Raw genomic sequence first — 22,087 nt, 5'->3', positions numbered from 1 at the left:
GTACGACTTTCACACTGTCTACAACAGCGATATCCTCGATGGCCTTAATCTTATTGGGGGTTAATTTTGATTCTCCGGTTTGATACCATGAAGACGGAGGAATTTTCCCGAGCCGACCCCGAAGGCACATTTTTCGGGGTTAAGTTTCATGTTGTACTTCCTCAAGATTTTGAATGTTTCCTGCAAATGAGTCAAATAATCCTCTGCGCGCAAGGACTTAACTAGCATGTCATCAATATAAACTTCCATTGACCTATCTATTTGTTCTTCGAACATCTTATTTACTAGGCGTTGGTAAGTAGCTCCTACGTTTTTTAGCCCGAAGGGCATTACATTGTAACTATATGTTCCATACTTGGTGATAGACGAGGTCTTTTCCTAGTCTTCCGGGTTCAATTGGCCTCCTATGAATCTATATCGTGCTGCTTTGACACGCAGCGCGCGGGATGCCTTGGAATCTTCGGGCAATTTCCCGTGCTCGAGAAAATCGATGATCTCATTCCTCCAGTCCCAGGCCAAATTAGTTGTATTTACCTTGTAGTAGCTATTTGTATCCAGGACCAAGTGCATCAGTTGTATTACCGTCCCTGACTCTGATCCCTTCATTTTCGTTGATGAACCAAGGTTAGCCAGTGCATCTGCTTCTGCATTTTCTTCCCTCGGAAAATGAGTAATCAACCACTCCTGAAATCGAGCCAGTAGAGCCTGGACCTTTACCACGTATTGTTGCATGAGCTCCTTTTAGGTTTCGAAGATCCCGTAGACCTGATTTTACCACCAGTTATGAGTCGTATTTGATTTCTATGACCTCGGAATCTAGTCCCCGGGCCAGTTCGAGTCCTGTAATCAAATCCCCACACTCTGTTTCATTTTTAGTTAAAGGGATCGTTCTGATGGCTTGCCTTAGTGTTTCTCCCGAAGGCGTGGTTAATACTATGCCAAGCCCAGACCCTTTTACGTTGGAGGCTCCATCCATAAATAAGGTCCAAACTCCTGATGTCGATTCTAACACCATTACTGCCTCTTTGGTTGCTAGAGGCAGCAATCTCGGACTAAATCGGCCACTAAGTCCGCCAAGACTTGTGACTTAATCGCAGTCCTTGGTTTATATTTTATGTCAAATTCACTCATTTCAACGAACCATTTGGCCAACCTACCCAAGAGTTCGGGTTTGTAAAGGATGTTCCGCAGAGGAAATGCGGTCACCACGGAAATCGAGTGACACTAGAAGTAGGGCCTCAGTTTTCGAGCGGGGACTATGAGAGCTAAGGCCGGCTTCTCCAAATGCGGTAGCGAGTTTCTGCTCCTGTTAAAATTTTACTAATGTATTAAATGGGAAATTGCGTACCTTCATCCTCAAGGACTAAAATTGTACTCACCGCTACTCGCGAGACTGCGAGGTAGACCAATAGTGTTTCACCTTCCTTTGGTTCCGAAAGTAACGGAGGTCTTGACAAGTACCTTTTCAAATCTCTCAAATCATGCTGGCACACCAGGGTCCATTCGAAGTTGTTTTTCTTTTTGAGTAGTGCGTAGAAACGGTGGCATTTTTCTGACGACTGGGAAATGAACCTACTCAAAGCGGCCAATCTTCCTATGAGCCTTTGGACTTCTTTCACTCTTAACACCTGGTCCGGGATGTCTTCGATGGCCTTGATCTTATTGGGGTTGACCTCAATCCCTCTTTGTGATACCAGAAATCCTAGGAACTTGCCAGAGCTGACCCCAAACGCGCATTTCTCGGGGTTAAGCTTCATGTTATGCTTCCTTAGGATGTCAAAGGTTTCTTGCAGATGCTTAAGGTGGTCACATGCATTGAAAGACTTAACGAGCATATCGTCTATATAAAATTCCATAGTTTTCTCTATTGTTTTTCAAACATCTTGTTTACGAGCCGCTGATAAGTGGCTCCGACGTTCTTCAATCCGAAGGGCATCACATTATAGCAATATGTGCCGAAATTCGTTGTGAACGAAGTCTTTTCCTGATCCTCCAGGTTCATCTCAATTTGGTTGTACCCAGAATAAGCATCGAGGATACTCATTAACTCGTACCCGTCCATCACATCGATCATTTGATCGATGTTTGGCAGTGGGAACGAGTCTTTCGGGCACGCCTTATTCAAGTCCTTATAATCTACACACATGCGAAATTTATTGTTCTTCTTAGGAACTACAACTGCACTAGCTAGCCAGTCTGGACACTTTACCTTTCGGATCGAACCGATATCAAGTAAGCGAGTTACCTCTTCTTTGCCGAATTTATTCCTGGCCTCTGCAGTAAGGCGTTTCTTTGTCTTACTGGAGGGATGTTGGGATCCAAACTTAGCATGTGTACGGCTACCTCCATCGGGATACCTGTCATGTCCGCATACTACCACGCAAAATAATCGACATTAGATTTAAGAAATTCAATAAAGCCAGACCTGAGCTCGGGTGCAGTCCTGTCCCCAAGTAGAATTTCCTTTCGGAGAAGTTTTCAAACAATGCAACTTGCTCGAGCTCTTCCGCCGTGGATTTTTTTGCATCCATCTCTTCTGGTAACTGGAAATATTTTTTGGCACCACATAAGATTCCGACGCTTATACTCCCGAGTTAACCTTATTCAATTCGGGAGCGGGAACCGGTTCTTGTAGTTGTTATGCCATATGCTCCTTCCCTTTACTACTGGAGATCGAAATTGTATTCATCTCCCTTGCTGCCGGTTGGTCTCCCCTTATTTGACTAATTCTTACGGGCATTGGAAATTTCAGCAACTGATGATATGTTGATGGTACAACTCTTATCTCGTGCAACCAAAGCCTTCCCAAAATAATATTATTTCCCATATCACCATCCACCACTTTAAAAAGAGTCATTTTCATCACTCCTTTAGCATTCGTAGGCAAAAAAATCTCTCCTCGGGTTGTCACGCTCACGAGGTTGAATCCGACAAAGAGTTTTGTGGCCGGAATGATGCTTCTAGTGAGTTTAGCTTGCTCCAATACTCTCCATTGTATGATATTGGCCGAACTTCATGGATCCACTAGAACACGTTTAATTCTAAAGTCTAGCACATTTAACGAAGTTAACAATGCGTCGTTGTGCGGTAACATAATCCATCTGCATCCTCCCATGTGAAAGTGATATCGTCTTTAGCAACTTCCCGGAGTCTCTTGCTATGGGTTATTGATACTTTTGTCTTTTTTGTTGCTGAGGAGCTAACCCCGTTGATCTCGTTCCCTGCGAAGATCATGTTGATCATCTGGCGCGGGGGATCCTCCCCTGCTTTCGAGGGTTCCGCGTTATCCCGGTTGCGACCGTAGTTGTTCTTGGCCTGATCACCTAAGAATTCTCTAAGATGACCATTCTTCTGTAGTGTCTCCACTTCTTCCCGGAGATGTCGGTAGTCCCCAGTCCGGTGACCATTCGTCACATGGTATTCACACCATAAGTTGGGATCCCTCTGGCTAGGATCGGATCTCATCGGCTTCGGGAATCGTGCTTCTTTGATGTTTCTCATAGATGATACCAACTATACTAAACTGACATTGAAATTGTATTCTAGAAGCCTAGGGTAAGAAACATCCCGCGTACCTGACGCTTCTTTGTCCTGCAATGATCTATTGTTCCGAATGTGATCAGTCCTTCTGTCGATATCGAACCTGTTCGCTGATCGAAAGCCTCTGTCGTGCCCTTTAGTCTGTTCGTAGTGTAAAAACCGCCCCCTCGAAGACCGTCTGTCCGTATCGAAGTCATCTTTTGATTTTTCTTTATTCTTCTCCTGTCCTTTTGCCGATGACGGGAAGCCAACCTGATCATCTTCGATCCTTATCTTTGACTCGTACCGGTTGTGGACATCTGCCCAAGTTGTTGCTTGGAAGTCAAGCAAGATTTCCTTCAGTTTTTATGAAGCGTTTGAACTTGTCGGATTCATACCCTTGGTGAATGCTTCAGCCGCCCATTTCTCCGAAACAGCCGGGAGCAACATCCTATCCTTTTGGAATCGGGTAGCAAACTCTCGCAACAACTTAGAATCTCCTTGTGTCATTCTGGATATGTCGGCCTTCTGGGCTTGAACCTTTCTGGCCCCATCATGATCTTTAATAAAAAAATTCTGCGAGCATCTCAAAGGAATCTATGTAATGCTCGGGTAACAGCGAATACCACGTCAAGGCGCCCCTCGTGAGAGTCTCTCCAAAAATTTTCAGCAAAACAAATTCAATCTCGTGAGGAGCTAAATCATTACCCTTCACTGCCATTGCATAAGTGGTAATATGCTCCTGAGGGTTTGAAGTTCCATCATACTTTGGCACGTCGGCCATTTTAAACCTCTTCGGGATTAATTTTGGTGTTGCACTTGGTTTGTACGACAACTGAGTATACTTCTTTGAGTCCGTACCTTTCAGCACCAGTGGTGCGCCTGGGATTTGGTGCATGTGGGCATTCACTTGTCTAAAAAACGGTAAGAGTTCATTCTTGAAGGGATCGTTTTCGTTACTGGGGCCGAATCCGCTCCCCCAGCTAAATCGGAACCAACCTCGCCCCTCAGGGTGTTGTTGTCGACAGTCTGCGTTGCTTGATTTGCGGGAGCGCCGTGAGGAATTGGATCTCATCTATTCGCGTTATTGGAAGACCTTAATAACACATGCTTCAACTCCGTCATAACCTTATCTTGACGTGTGAGGTGGCCTAGAATGATTGCTTGTTGCTTTTGTAGGACCCTTACCTCATGAACATGCTCCTCTTCAGCATCATCGGGAGTTGCCTCCCGAACATGCCGTGGGTACCGCTTGTCGTGGACCGGCGTGGCATCGTTCCCCTCATTGTAGGTTTCATTGATTGAATCCTCGAAATGAGGCAGGTCTCCTCGAACCTCAGGATTGTGTGAGTTTTAAATACCGCTATCTGCCATTTATTATGATTTTTGCTAAGACAAATAATCAAAACACATTAGCAAAAGAGGCAAGGATCAACTTAATTACACGGTTGTCTAGGCCCCACGGTGGGCGCCCAACCATTTACCCGTAAAACAGTACAGTTGAATTTAAACGTGATTTCTAGACAAGTGAATTAATTTGATCCTGAAATAATGAAATAATTAAAGAAATACACAACACTTAGCCTTGAAATGAATATGAAATCACGAAAAACAGTAATTCCAGGGGCAGAGCTTCCGGGCACAACAGTGATAAAACCAAGGAACAAGAAAGTAAAATTGTATAAAACTTTTAATCATTTATAGCATAAGTTTGCTAGAAAAGTCTTGTCATTTACAATGATAACATAGCTCACTACTTATAGCTACGTCTAAGGAACAAGGTCCTAGGATCGTGCCCTTGTTTATTGTCAATTATGAGGGCCATTGATAAAGGTGTAACGGTGAGCATGAATGAAAAATTCTTTGTAACAGATAGCACACTAAATGCTGTGGAATATTCTCCATTAGATACCGCCGGGCAGAGGGTATTTATTGCATCTTTATGAGGGTCTTTCTTTGTCACGACCCAGAATTTCAATCATTGGGATCGTGATGGCGCCTAACATTTCACTTGCTAGGCAAGCCAACGTTAGAACAGTTTATCCATTTTTAACAGCTTAAATTAAATAATGAGAAAAAACTAAATTAAATGAAATAACCCAAAGTAATAATGCGGAAGCTAAAACAGCCAAACGTTTAATACATCCCTGGACTCGGTGTCACAAGTGCATGAGCTACTAGAATAGTACAAAATAAAGCTATCTGCAAAGAAAGTACACAACCAAATAAAAAGGGAAGAGGACTCCAGGAGCTGTGGGCGCTGAGCAGTTGTACCACAAGTCTCCACAAGTTGTCCAATCCGAGCACGCTAATAACCGCATACGGGACCGACTCCAAAATATCTACACAAGAAGTGCAGAGTGTAGTATGAGTACAACCGACCCCATGTACTCTGTAAGTGCCGAGCCTAACCTCGACAAAGTAGTGACGAGGCTAAGGCAAGTCACCTGCACTACAACCTATACGCAGTATATAATAAAGAAATAAAAGGAAATACGGAACAAGATAAGACGGTTAACTGAAAATATCAGCTACAACCTCAAGAAATAAACCAGTGTAATTCAGAATTACCAATCCTTAGAGTTTCAAATGAAAATACAGAAAACCAACACAGCTCAAGGAATTAGAAACACATAGGTTGTTGCGGCGTGCAACGCGATCCCACCATATATCAATATCAGCATCATAATTCACCCTTATTTCACCATATCAATCCACCCTTATCCACCTGTTGCAGCGTGCAACCTAATCTCACCGTATCAGTACAAAGTCACCCTTATTCAACCATATCAATCTACCCTTATTTCACCTGCTGCAGCGCGCAACTCGATCCCACCATATCAGTACCAAATACTCAATGCGCCCTGTCAAATCGATAAATCAAATCACAAGAATCTCTACAATCAATGAATACGACGCTGAACCAGAAGGGAAACCTTATACAACATAGGAATTTACATAATTAATACTACACAACGAGACAAGTCTATTAATTGACAATTAGAAGGTGCAAGTAAATCAATTTAAGTAATTAGTAGGAAATCATGGAACTATGAAAAGATCTAACATCATTAATAGGAAAAACATTGATTAACAGGTAGAAATTTAGCAAGGAAGACATTTAGTGCATATAATCGTTAAGACAGGAAAGGAGATAATGAAAAAAAGCGGAAAATCAGGGAAAACAAGTAACTGGACACCTCGCATAAACGCCGCAACACATGAGATTCACATAACACATAGTCCGAGGGTTCCTGATTCCCTCAAGTCAAGGTTAGACTCAACACTTACCTCGCTCCAAAGATCACTCAAAGCTCAACCATAGCTTTGCCTTTCAAACAAGCGTCTGAACCAACAATATCTAGAAAATTACCAACCAAACGATTCAAAATAAGCCTTAAGGAATTACCCAGAATGGCAAAGATTCAATTTAGGTCATTATTGAAAATGTGAACAAAAGTCAAATTCCGAGCCCACTTGGTCCAAACCTAAAATTTGGACCAAAACCAGATTACCCATTCATCCCCGAGCCCGGTTATGCAATTTGTCTGGAAATTCGACCTCAATTTGAGGTCTAAATCCCAATTTTACAAAAATCCCTAATTCTACCCAAACCCCCTATTTCCACCATGAAACACTAGATTTTTGGTTGAAAACTTATGAAATGTAATGGAAGATTGAAAAAATAATATGTTAGAATCACTTACCAATGAATTAGGGAAGAAAGGGCCATGGAAAAATCGCTTCTAGGGTTCTAGGTTTGAAAATTTGAGGAATGAGAGAAAAATCCCGTCAAGTTCAGATTTTATCCAGCGACCTGGGGTTCCCAATTGCGAACCACGCAAATGTGAGAAACCCTTCGCAATTGCGAAGTCTCAACGTTCCTGCTGCCTTCGCAAATGCGAACAAATTGTTCCCAAATGCGAACCTGAGGGGATCGCAATTGGGACCCCAGTTTTTGCAAATGCGAAAAATCCACCCCCAGCCCACTGCTCGCAAATACGATGGTCTCTTCACGAATGCGAGGCTCGCATTTGCGAGACAGACCTCGCAATTGCGAAGTCTGCAGACCTGATGCACCAACATTTCATTTAAGTTCATAAACACTCCGTAGCTTATCCGAAACTCACCCGAGCCCTCGGAGCTCCAAACCAAACATACACACAAGTCCAAAAACATCATACGAACTTGCTCGCACGATCAAATCGCCAAAATAACACCTAAAACTATGAATTGGACACCAAATCAAATGAAATTTTCAAGAAAAACTCATAAACTTCTATTTTAACAACCGGACGTCCGAATCACGTCAAACCAACTTCGTTTCTCACCAAATTTGACAGACAAGTCATAAATATAGTAATGGACCTGTACTAGGCTACGAAACAAAAATAAGAACCCGGTATCGACAAAAGCAAACATCAGCCAATTCTTAAAAATCATTAAACTTTCAATGTTTGACAAAAATTAATAACTCGAGCTAGGGACCTCCGAATTTGATTCCGGGCATATGCCCAGGTCCCAAATTACAATACGGACCCACCTAGACCGTCAAAATATGGATCCGGGTCTGTTTTCTCAAAAAATTGACCGAAGTCAACTCAAAATGGATTTTTGAAGCAAAAATTCATATTCTATCAGTTTTTAATATAAAAGCTTTCCGAAAAAATAACCGGTCTGCGCATGCAAATCGAAGAAGGATAAAATAATGTATTTGTGGCTTTGAAACCTAGAATTAGGTTCTAAAACATAAGATGACCTATCGAGTCATCACATTCCCCACCTCTAAAACAATTGTTCGTCCTCGAACGGACATAGAAAAGTATCTGGGCTGGTGAAAAGGTGTGGATATCTACTCCGCATGTCCGACTCAGACTCCCAAGTAGCTGCCTCAATGGGCTAACCTCTCCACTGCACCCGAACTGAAGGATAACACTTTGACCTCAATTGACGAACCTGCTAGGCTAGAATAGCCACCGGATCCTCCTCATAAGTCAAATCCTTGTCCAACTAGACTGAACTAAAATCTAGCACATGGGACGGATCACTGTGATACTTACGAAGAATGGACACATGGAACACCGGATGAACTATTGATAAACTAGGTGGCAATGCGAGCTTGTAAGCCACCTCATCCATTCTCTGAAGAAACTCAAAAGGTACGATATACCTAGGGCTCAACTTGCTCTTCTTTCCGAACCTCATCACACCCTTCATGGGTGAAACCCAGAGCAATACCCTCTCTCCGACCATGAATGAAACATCACGAACTCTACGGTCCGCATAACTCTTTTGCCTGGGCTGAGCTGTGCGAAGTCGATCCAGAATAATCTTGACCTTATCCAAGGCATCCTGTACCAAATCTGTACCCAACAATCGAGCCTCCTTTGGATCGAACCATCCAACTGGCGATGGGCACCGCCTCCCGTATAATGCCTCATAGGGAGTCATCTAAATGCTCGACTGGCAGCTGTTGTTGTAGGCAAACTCCGCAAGTGACAAGAACTGATCCCAAGAACCTTCGAAGTCTATAACGCAAGTGCGTAGCATATCCTCCAATATCTGAATAGTGCGCTAGGACTGTCTGTCTGTCTGAGGATGAAATGTTGTGCTCAACTCAACCTGCGTGCCCAACTCACGTTGTACTGCCCTCCAGAAGTGCAAGGTGAACTGCGTACCTTGGTTAGAAATGATAGACACGGGCACACCGTGAAGACAGACTATCTCGCGGATGAAAATCTCAGCCAACCGCTCCGAAGAATAGGTAACTACTACAGGAATGAAATGCGCTGACTTGGTCAGCTTGTCCTCAATGACCCAAACTGCATCGAACTTCCTCTGAGTCCGTAGGATTCCAACAACGAAATCCAAAGTGATACGCTCCCACTTCCACTTAGGAATCTCTAACCTCTGAAGCAAACCACCAGGTTTTTGATGCTCATACTTTACTTGCTGACAATTTAGACACCGAGCTACATATGCAACTACATCCTTCTTCATCCTCCTCCACCAATAATGCTACCGAAAGTCCTGATACATCTTGGCGGCACCCGGCTGAATAGAATACGGGAACTATGGGCCTTCCCAAGAATCAACACACGAAGTCTATCTACATTAGGCACACAAACACGACCTTACATCCTCAAAACTCCATCATCTCCAACGGTATCCTGCTTGGCATTACCGTGCTGCATTGTGTCCCTAAGGACAAGAAAATGAGGGTCATCATACTGCCGCTCCCTGATGCGCTCCAACAATGAAGATCGAGCAACTGTACAAGCTAGAACATGACTGGGCTCAGAGACATCCAACCTCACGAACTGATTGGCCAAAGCCTGAACATTTAATGCTAGCGGTCTCTCAACGACTAGAATGTACGCAAGGCTGCCCATACTCGCCGACTTTCTACTCAAGGCATCAGCCACCACATTGCCTTCCCGGGATGATACAAGATGGTGATAACATAGTCTTTCAATAGCTCCAACCACCTCCTCTACCTCAAATTGAGCTCCTTTTGTTTGAACAAGTACTGCAAGCTCCGATGATCCGTGAATACCTTACACAACACGCCGTAAAGATGGTGCCTCCAAATCTTCAGTGCATAAACGATGGCTGCCAAATCTAAATCATGAACATAGTAATTCTTCTCATGAACCTTCAACTGCTACGACACATATGCAACCACCCTGCTATCCTACATCAATACTACACCAAGTCCAATACGATATGCATCACAATATACTGTATAAGATCTTGAAACTTGTGGACAACACCAACACTAGCGTCGTAGTCAAAGTAGTCTTGAGCTTCTGAAAGCTCATCTCACACTTGTCTGACCATCTGAACGGGGCACCCTTCTGGATCAACCTGGTCAACGAGGCCGCTATAGATGAAAACCCCTCCACAAACCAACGGTTATAACCCGCTAATGCCAAGAAACTCCAGCTCTCTGTAGCTAAAGTGGGTCTAGGTCAGTTCTAACTGCCCCAATCTTCTTAGGATCCACCTGAATGCCCTATGCTGATACAACATGCCCCAAGAAAGCGACCGAGTTCAACCAAAGCTCGCACTTTTAAAACTTAGCATATAACTGGCTGTCTCTCAGAGTCTGAAGTACAATCCGAAGATGCTGCTCATGCTCCTCTCGGCTACGGGAGTAGATCAAGATATCATCAATAAATACAATCACAAAGGAGTCCAAATAGGGTTTGAACACCCGTTTCATCAAATCCATAAATGTTGCTAGGGCATTTGTCAGCCGAAATAACATCACTAGAAACTCATAATGCCCATATAGAGTCTGAAAAGCTGTCTTATGGACATCGAATGCACTAATCCTCAACTGATGGTAGTCAGACCTTAAATCAATCTTTGAACATACCTTAGCACCCTAAAGATGATCAAATAAGTCATCAATCCTCGGTAACGTATACTTGTTCTTGATGGTGACCATGTTCAACTGCCGGTAATCTACGCACATCCTCATTGATCGATCTTTCTTCTTCACAAATAACACGAGCACATCCTAGGGCGAGACACTAGGTCTAATGAAGACCGCATTAAGCAAATCTTGTAACTGCTCCTTCAATTCTTTCAACTCTGGCGGGGCCATACGGTATGGCGAAATAGAAATGGGTTGAGTGCCCGAAGCCAAATCAATACAGAAGTCAATATCCCTCTCGGGTGGCATCCCCGGCAGGTCTGCAGGAAACACCTCTGGGAACTCACGAACAACTGGTACTGAATCCATGGAAGGAACCTCCACACTGGAATCTCAGACATAAGCCAATTAGCTAGACACCCCTTCTCGACCATATGCCGAGCCTTCACATAAGAAATAACCCTATCGGTGGAATGGCCAGGAGTCCCTCTCCACTCTAATCGAGGCAACCCCTGCAAGGCTAAGGTCACCGTCTTGGCGTAACAATCCAATATAGCATGATAAGGTGAGAGGCAATCCATACCCAAGATAATATCAAAGTCTACCATATCAAGAAATAGGAGATCTACACTAGTCTCAAGGCTCCTATTGGTACCTACACACGAATAATAAACACGATCTAAAATAATAGAATCTCCCACAGGTGTGGACACATACACAGGAGCACTCAAAGAATCACGAGGCACAACCAAATATGAAGAAAAATAGGATGACACGTAGGAATAAGTAGAGCCCGGATCAAATAGAACAGAAGCATCTCTATGGCAAACTAAAATAGTACTTGTGATAACAACGTCAGATGACTCAGCCTCAAGCCTGGCTGGGAAAGCATAGGGGTTGGGCCCCACCACTCTGAACTACATCTCTAGGACGGCCTCTAGCTGGCTGGCCTCCACCTCTAATAGTCTGACCTCCACCTCTAGCGGCCTGACCTTTACCTCTGGCGGCGTGGCCTCCACCTTTGGCTGCCTAACCTCTGCCTCTAGCCGGCTGAGCGGGCGGTGGTGCGACTGGTGCCGAAATCATGGCACAAGAACTCTGCTGTGGCACGCTGCCCAATAATCTTGGATAGGTCCTCTTGATATGTCCGAAACTACCACACTCAAAACATCCATCCTGGTGCTGTGGCTGCTGAAACTAAGACTGACCTGAACGCGCCAAATAACCACTGTGATAACGCTGAATAGGAGGTGCACTGATAGGAGCTGATGGTGCACTGTAGGCTGGCTGCCCAGAGTGAGGATGGCCCCTACCAAAAGTACCCCCTGCCTCCAGATGAGGCACCACTGAAACCACCAGAATGACGAGGCCTCTTATCGCACCCCTGCCCTCTCTCATGTGAAAGAACATCCTCGATCCGCCTGGCGACATTAGCAGCCGTCTAAAAAGAAATCTCACCCCCAATCTCCTTGGCCATCTGAAGCTTGATAAAATGAGTGAGTCCCTCAATAAACCTCCTCACCCTCTCTCTCTCTCGGTATGAAGTAGAAGAATAACTTGTCGGTCTAGATCCACAAAACGGGTCTCATAATGAGTGACTCACATACTGCCCTTCTGGAGACACTCAAACTGCCTGCGGTAACTCTCTCTCAGTGTGATAGGAAGGAATTTCTCAAGAAATAGCTGAGAGAACTGGTCCCAAGTAAGAGCAGGCGACCCAGCTAGTCTGGTAGATACATAATCCTTCCACCATCTCTTGGCCGAACCCGTCATCTAAAACATAGCAAAATCGACCCCGTTGGTCTCAACTATACCCATGTTCCACAGCACCTCAATAGACCCTCAGGAGACATGGCATGGCCACCACCGGCCTGTGCCGCGACAATTGGCTGAACTACCCCAACAGGGGGGGGGGCTGCTGGAGTCTGATACTGGGGAGCCATCTGCTCCAGAGTGTGAGTAGCGGGAGTCTGTGCTCCTCCCCTAGCCTGAGTGACGTCTAGTGCCATAGGAAATATACCGGTATGGGCCACACTCTCCATAAGGCCCACTAAACGGACCAAAGCATCCTGAAGCACTGGGGTGGCGATGAACCCCTCCCGGACCTGAGCTGGTCCAACAGGTACGGTCTGAGCTGGAACCTCCTCATCAAAATCTACCTGAGGCTCCACTACTGGTGCTGCTGCCCGAGCTCTAGGCTGAGCTCCGCCCCTGCCTCGGCCTCTGGTGCGACCTCGGCCTTGACCTCTGCCCCTCATAAGAGCTGCTGCTGGGGGCTCCGGCTACTGTCCACCTAAAGATGCGGTGCATGTTCTCGCCATCTTTTAGAGAACAAGAATAGAAGAGTTCATTCATTAATGGTAGAATAAGCTCGCACGACAGAGAAGAATAGAAGTGAAATTATTCCTAACTCCATAGCCTCTGGAAGATAAGTACGGACGTCTCCGTACCGATCCTCCAGACTCTATTAAGTTTGCTCGTGACTCGTGAGACCTATGCAACCTAGTGCTCTGATACCAACCTAGAACAGTTAATCCAGTTTTAACAGCATAAATTAAATAATGAGAAAAAAATTGAATTAAATTAGATAACCCAAAGTACTAATGCAGAAGCTAAGATGGCCAAACGTTTAATACATCCTTGGACCCGGTGTCACAAGTGCACGAGCTACTAGAATAGTACAAACAAGGGTCTGAAATAACATAAAGTTGTCTGAAAAGAAAGTACACACCCAAAAAAAGGGAAGGGGACTCCAGGAGTTGCGGGCGCTGAGCAACTGTACCTCAAGTCTCCACAAGCTGTCCAATTCGAGCACGCTAATAACCGCCGCTGGGACCGACTCCAAAATCTGCACAAGAAGTGCAGAGTGTAGGATGAGTACAACCGACCCCATGTACTCTGTAAGTGTCGAGCCTAACCTCGACGAAGTAGTAACGAGGCTAAGGTAGGTCACTTGCACTACAAGTTGTACACAGTATATAATAAAGGTAGAAAAGGAAATACGGAACAAGATAAGACGGTTAACTGAAAATAACAGCTACAACCTCAAGAAATAAACCAGCATCGTTCAGAAATACCAATCCTTAGAGTTTCAAATGAAAATACCGAAACACAGCTCAAGGAATTAGAAACACATAGGTTGTTGCGGCGCGCAACCCTATCACACCATATATCAATATCAATATCATAATTCACCCTTATTTCATCATATCAATCCACCCTTATCGGCGTGCAACCCAATCCCACCGTATCAGTATAAATTCACCCTTATTCCACCATATCAATCCACCCATATTTCAGATGTTGCAGCGTGCAACCCGATCCTACCATATCAGTACCAAATACTCAATGTGCATAGTCAAATCAATAGTTCAAATCACAAGAATCTCCACGATCAATGAATACAATGCTGAACCAGAAGGGGAACCTTGTATAACATAGGAATTTACATAAGTAATACTACACAGCGAGACCAGTCCAGTAATTGACAACAAGAAGGTGCAAGTAAATCAATTTAAGTAATTAGCAGGGAATCATGGAACTATGAAAAGATCTAACATCATTAACAGGAGAAAACATTGATTCACAGGTAGCAATTAAGCATGGAAAATATTTAGAGCATATAATAGTTAAGACTGGAAAGGAGGTAATGAAGGAAAGTGGAAAATCAGGGAAAACAAGTAATTGGGCGGCGTATAAGCACTCGTCACCTCGTATATATGCCGCAACACATGAAATTCACATAACACATAGTCCGAGGGTTCTAATTCTCTCAACTCAAGGTTAGACTCAACACTTACCTCGCTCCAAAGATCACTCAAATATCAACCATAGCTTTGCCGTTCAAACAAGCCTCCAAACCAACAACATCTAGCAAATTACCAACCAAACAATTCAAAATAAGACTTAAGAATTACCCACGATTGAAAAGATTCAATTTAGACCATTATTGAATAAGTCAATAAAAGACAACTTCCGGGCCCGCTTGGCCCAAACCTGAAATTCGGACAAAAACCCGATTACCCATTCACCCTCGAGCCCAGTTAAGCAATTTGTTTGGAAATTCGACCTCAATTTGAGGTCTAAATCCCAATTTTACAAAAATCCCTAATTCTACCCAAACCCCCAATTTCGACCATGAAAACACTCGATTTTAGGTTGAAAACTTATGAAATGTAATGGAAGATTGAAAGAAAATAGGTTAGGATCACTTACCAATGAATTGGGGAAGAAAGGGTCTTGGAAAAATCTCCTCTAGGGCTCTAGGTTTGCAAATTTGAGGAGTGAGAGAAAAATCCCGTCAAGTTTAGATTTTACGACCCCGCAATTACGAAGTCTCAACATTCCTGTTGCCTTCGCAAATGCGAACAAATTGTTTGCAAATGCAAACCTGAGGGGATCGCAATTGCGAACCCAGTTTTCGCAAATGCGTAAAATCCACCCCCAGCCCACTGCTCCCAAATGCGATGGTTTCTTCGCAAATGCAAGGCTCGCATTTGTGAGCCATTGCGAGGTCTGCAGACCTGATGCACCAGTAGTTCATTTACGCTCAAAAATACTCCGTAGCCTATTCGAAACTTATCCGAACCCTCGGGGCTCCAAACTAAACATACACAGAAGTCCAAAAATATCATGCGAACTTGCTCGCGCGATCAAATCGCCAAAATAACACCTAAAATTACGAATTGGACATCAAATCAAGTGAAATTTTCAACAAAAACTCATAAACTTCTATTTTAACAATCAGACATCCGAATCACGTCAAACCAACTCCGTTTCTCACCAAATTTGACAGACAAGTTATAAATATAGTAATGGACCTGTACTGTGCTCCGGAACCAAAATACGGAGCCGGTATCGACAAAACCAAACATCAGTCAATTCTTAAAAATCATTAAACTTTCAAACTTCCAATTTTCGACAAAAATTAATAACTCGAGCTACGGACCTCCGAATTTGATTCCGGCCATACGCCCAGGTCCCAAATTACGATAAGGACCCACCAGAACCATCGAAATACAGATCCGGGTCCGTTTGCTCAAAACATTGACCGACGCCAACTCAAAATGGATTTTGAAGCAAAAATTTATATTTTATCAATTTTTAACATAAAAGCTTTCCGAAAAATACCCGGACTTTGCACGCAAATCGAGAAAGGCTAAAATAAGGTATTTGAGGCCTCGAAACACGAAATTAGGTTCTAAAACATAAGATGACCTATCAGTTCATCACATTCTTTCTGGTGACAAACAAGATAATTGCCTTCGGTTCTAACTATCCCTCGCCTTAGGTTTCACGTGTCATTCTCTTAATCGGCCACCTAGCATAGCATATTTTGCCCTATACAACTATATAGGTTTTTTTATAGTGTTAAAGTATTCATTAAATATGTACAAGAATTAAATTGAGAGCTCAATTGCTAATACTTGAGATAGATATTGCAAAATTCAAAACCTATAGAAAAAATAAATCTTGAATTCGCCTTTGGATCTAATTTATTGTAGCAAATAACCTAATAGTGGAAACCTTCTACACAATAAGAGGTCTTTTGGTTTCGCGAACAAAAATTTTGCTTAATACTGGAATTAGTATTTCCTTTTATTATAATATCTCCTTGGATTATTTAACTTTTTTGATATATTTAGTTCATTGCATTAAAAATGTGATGTAAAATGTCACTACTAAAATATAGTGCAAATTCATCTACCAAAACTGATCGAAGTCGGTCGGAAATTGATAAAAATCGATTGATTTCCGACCGATTTTCAATTGGTCGAGAAAATAATGGTCGCTAACGTGCACCGACCGAAATTGATCGGAAATTTTCGTCCGAAGTCGGTGGAAAATTTCAAAGCGTTGACTGAGTGTCAAACTTCAATTTCCGACCGAATTCGGTCGGTAACCACTAAAGCTTTTTATTTTTCAAATACCGACCGAAATCGGTCGGAATTTGAAAAAAATAATAATTTTATTTAAATAAATAATTAGTTGTAAATTGTAATAAATTGTCGATTTATTTAAAAAATAAATATAAATTCATAATTTTCGACCGAATTCGGTCGGAAATTAATTCGGTCGAAAATTATGAATTTCTGGGCAAAAAAATTAATTTCCGACAGATTTCAGTCGGAAATCTGGATAAAAACTAGGCAGAAAATGTCTGCTTTTAAGCTACACCACCTGCCAATTACAAACAATATTCATCCTATAATGGCAGCATTACATTGCTGCCATTCAACCATAATTAATCAACAATAATTAACTAACTACAACAACAACAACAATTAACTAACAAAAACAATTAACTAACACTAGCAACCATTATCTAACAACAACAACAACAACAGCGCCAACCACAACAACAACTATAGAAATGTTCAATAACAAAATAATATCAACAATACAATCATCATTCAAACCTAGTCCCAACTAAATATTGACAAGTTCAATACTTTGTTTAGCAATACACACCATTCAATGAGTGTTTTATCTAGCATCATCTCCATCTTCACTCATAGAACCTCCATCGTCGGATGGTTCGAAGGATCACGATGAGAAGGATTAGCACATGGGGAAGGCTCACGAGACAGGGGAATGGGGAAAGCACCACTAGCAAGAAGATTGGCCAGCTGACCTTGAAGGAGATTAATTTGTTCGTCCCTCCTTTCTAGCTGAACTTGAAGGGTACCAAATTTTTCATCTCTCTTTTGTTCTCTAGCCTTTGTCTCTTCAAGCTCTGCTGTCAGATTTGCGATCTTCTCTTTTATAGATGAGATAGTCGACCTATCAATTGCCTTGCCTTGAGCGGAAGTCCCTATACCTTGCAATCCAGCCCTGTAGCGCCGAAATGATTTCTCTGGAAGGCCGTATGCTATCCCCTTTTTAGGACCACCGGTAATATCCAACTCCTTTGTGCTTCTTCGTCTGAAAAAGGGGTGGTCGCTTGCCTTGCTCATTCGGTGACAAGCTCTGAGTGTACTCTTCCACATTAATCTTGTAGCGACCCATTATTTAGAAGATAGAAAATTATTAACTGTATAATATTATAAACATTTATAGTAGTTATGAAACTTACATATGCAGTCTCCACCCGGTCCTCGACCCATCTACTTGGATCTGTCCATGCCTTCTTCTTCCGGATGTGAGTCTCCATGAAGAACTAATCATGAGTCATCTTTCTCCCATATTTTTTTCTTACAAATATAATAAAACGTGTTAACAAAATTAACATATATAAATATAGTTCGTTAAAAATAGATGTAAATATTTTAAGGAATTACCAGTAGTCTCCTCATAGCCCCCATGTTCCTTGCACCCACACAGTGCAAGGAGCCACCCTTCTCAAATGCTCGGGCCATCTTTCCCAGTTCACTCTTCTTCTCGAATTTCTCGGTGGTCCAATACTTCTGCAGATCCTCCCATAAATGTAGTAGAACCCATGAAGGCTTCTTGTTAATCTTTCGAGCGGAGCAGAAGGAATCAGATAGTCTCTTACGGCATTTGTACTCCCAATTTGCACAAATTTCACGGTTATACCGGTCCTCCCAGATACACTTAGTCTGCAGATAAAGTATGTAATGTTAGATGAAAATATTGTTAATATACTGCTTAAATAGATAATAATTGTATTAAAACCTTAAATTCCTTGAACATTTGTTGCACGAGATCCGGTGGAAAGTCACTCCAAGTCGGATAGAGTGCATTATACAACCGGCCAAGAATTTTAGTGATTGTCTTTGAAACCCGATTGTTAGGTATGAACCTACAACATAGCAATTACATTAAATAAACAAGAGTAGCTATTATAATTCAAAAAAAATAAAGGACTAATAAATAAATCTTACCCATTGCCCTCAGGCCTGATGATCATCCTATGATAACGATCATACCGCACTTCTTCTAGATCATCATCCTCCGATGAATCCGAAGCGTGCGCAGAAGGGGAGGCATCTGGCTTAGTGCTACTATCCCGTAGACGAAGTCTAAAAATGCTAGGAGACGAACTACGGGAGAGGGAGATGGGGTCCCTGATGAAGATGGATGTGATTCACACCCAAGCATCGATCTAGACCCCTGCTGCGATCCAGACCACTGTTGCGATCCGGTCGACTGTAATCTAGTTGGATGCGATCCAGCTAGTGATGAAGCAAATGGAGCAGATGACGGGCGTACCACATGGCTCTGTGACTGCTGACGTGATGGACTCATGTAACTACTTGCAGGATCATATGGAGGAAGCGGGGTATAGCCCAGTGGCGGAGAATGGTAATAATACTACTGGGAGGGCGAATGGTGGGTAGTATGATGAGTAGATGGATGTGGTGGAATAGATGTATGCCTAGAAGATTGCTGCCGGCCATCAACAAGCAGAGGGATGCAAGTGTGGAGTGGAAGGAAGCGAGGGTGTAGCGCCATCATCATAATCAATAAGCTTTTTATCCTTCCTAGACCTACCTCGACCCCTACCGGTCATCTGCATGAATTAAAGAAAATGTTAGAATTGCGAATAATAAACCCTAAAATAATAAATTATTTCTAAAAGCAATAAATTAAATCAAGAGCATCCAACTTCATAAATTAAGAGCACTAAACCATAGTTTATATAATTTATACATCACAAATTAACTAGTTTAAATAATTAATACACCTCTATTAGTGCATAAGCAATTTTAGATACAATGTTGTTCACTTTAATTATAATGTAGTTCAAAAACTGATATTAGGCATGCAATAAATTAAAAATTAGACAAAAACCCTAAGAAAACTGCATAAAGTGATATTAGGCATGCAATAAATTAAAGTAGTTCATACTTTAAACCTTAATTCTAAATCTAAACCCAATTTAGTCACACAAAACCTAAGTAGACAAAAACCCTAAAAAATTGCATAAAATTATATTTCGAAAATTAAAAATTTAAAAGCTAATAAGGTAGATTACTAAGATTTAACAATGGCGGCGCAGCAATGGAGCAGTGGCAAGCGGCAGGCGGCAGCAGGTGGGTGATGGGCGAGGTGGGGGCTGGGGGAGGAGGGGACTAGGCGAGGTGGGAGCTGGGGGAGGAGGAGGATGGGCAAGGTGGGGGCTAGGGGAGGATGGGGTTAGGCGTGGTGGGGCTGGGGGAGGAGGGGTGGAATTTTGGTGTGATTTGGGTAGAAGAGAGATGGAAGAGAGAAAGAAGCGAGGGATTGAAAATAGGATATTGGGGAAAAACCCGTCTGGTGTAGGTGAAAATACAGAGATTTTCGATCGAATTCGGTCGGAATTTAATTAAATATTATATTTCCTTTTTAATTATACCGACCGATTTCGGTCGGTTTTATAAAAATCTATTCAAATTATTGTTATTTAATTACAACTTTTGGTTAAGCGATTTGTCTGGACGTCGCAGGACATAGCCATGGCACATGTCAGGGTGTCGCAGAACATGGCCATGGCACGTGTCAGGCTTCCTCTCCGGAATCGAACCCTAATTCTCCGTCACCCGTCACCACCATGGTAGGCCACTATCCTACCATCGAAAGTTGATAGGGCAGAAATTTGAATGATGCGTCGCCAGCACGATGGACGTGCGATCCGTCGAGTTATCATGAATCATCGCAGCAACGGGCAGAGCTCGCGTCGACCTTTTATCTAATAAATGCATCCCTTCCAGAAGACGGGGTTTGTTGCACGTATTAGCTCTAGAATTACTACGGTTATCCGAGTAGTAGATACCATCAAACAAACTATAACTTATTTAATGAGCCATTCGCAGTTTCACAGTCTGGATTTGTTCATACTTACACATGCATGGATTAATCTTTGAGACAAGCATATGACTACTGGCACGATCAACCAGGTAGCATTCCTCATTGACGCCGGCGTCGCATGAGCATGGCCGGCCCAAAGGGCACGGCCAAGTCCAAGACGAGCACGACCGTCATTCGTAAGGAGCATTCTTTGGGCAGATAGGATCCAATGAAGACCCCATGCCCATTGCATTTACCGAATCCGAGAGTCCGAGCATACTAGTCGTAGACCAAGCCATCGCAGGGTGAAGCGAGGACGACCTGGGACATAACTGCAGCTTTTGGTTCACCCCGCACATCGAACGCGAGGGGCGAAAGGCAACCGATTATGCTTGATAATGCCTTGGCAATAGGTATGCAACACAGAAAACCGACGCCAAACAAGCCTAATTTGCACTTGTGCCATGAGTGAGATGGCATGCGGGCTAGGACGTTGCTGCTAAAGAAGGGATCAAACCTAGCCACACAAGCCGAACACCACTCAGGTGCCGTACGTACACTTGCCTCGCCGATGCATGCCAACAACAGCCCCAAGACGCGATGCGCAGCCATGTGTTGTTGTCGATGCCAACATTGCAAAGCCAAGACAAGCCCCGCCAAGCACGAAAAAGGGGGTTGGAGCGTAGAAACGAAGAAGGCGTCACAAGTTAAAGGCACGAACACAGCCCACAACAACCGATAGCAATGGGCAATGTACTAAGCTTCGCCCCATGCGCATGGCATCTTGCGGCGCTAGTTGCACGACGCTTCGCCGTTTCGTTGCCAAAAGCCATCAGCCGCCACGAGCGTTGTCGCCACCTGATGTTGCCCGCAGCAAGCGATGGCAATGAGCAATGTACTGAGCTTCGCCCCATGCGCACGGCACCTTGCGGCGCTACTTGCACGATGCTATGTCGTTCCGTTGCCAAAAGACATCAGCCGCCACGAGCGATGCCAGACACAACCCCCAACAACCGATGGCAATCAGCAACGTACTGAGCTTCGCCCCATGCGCATGGAACCTTGCGGTGCTATTTGCACGATGCTTCGCCATTTCGTTACCAAAAGCCATCAGCCGCCACGAGCGATGTCGCCTCCTGATGTTGCCCGCAACAACCGATGGCAATCGACATGTACTGAGCTTAGCCCCATGCGCATGGCACCTTACGGCACTACTTGCACGACGCTCCGCCGTTCGTTGCCAAAAGCCATCAGCCGCCACGAGCGATGCCAGACACAACCCCCAACAACCGATGGCAATGGGCAACGTACTGAGCTTCGCCTCATGCGCATGGCACCTTGCGGCGCTAGTTGCACGACGCTTCGCCGTTTCATTTCCAAAAGCCATCAGCCGCCACGAGCGATGTCGCCTCCCGATGTTGCTTGCAACATCCAATGGCAATCGACATGTACTGATCT

This window comes from Nicotiana attenuata, unplaced genomic scaffold (genome assembly GCF_001879085.1).
Source record: "Nicotiana attenuata strain UT unplaced genomic scaffold, NIATTr2, whole genome shotgun sequence".
Classification (NCBI taxonomy): domain Eukaryota; kingdom Viridiplantae; phylum Streptophyta; class Magnoliopsida; order Solanales; family Solanaceae; genus Nicotiana; species Nicotiana attenuata.
This window is presented reverse-complemented; position numbering follows the sequence as displayed.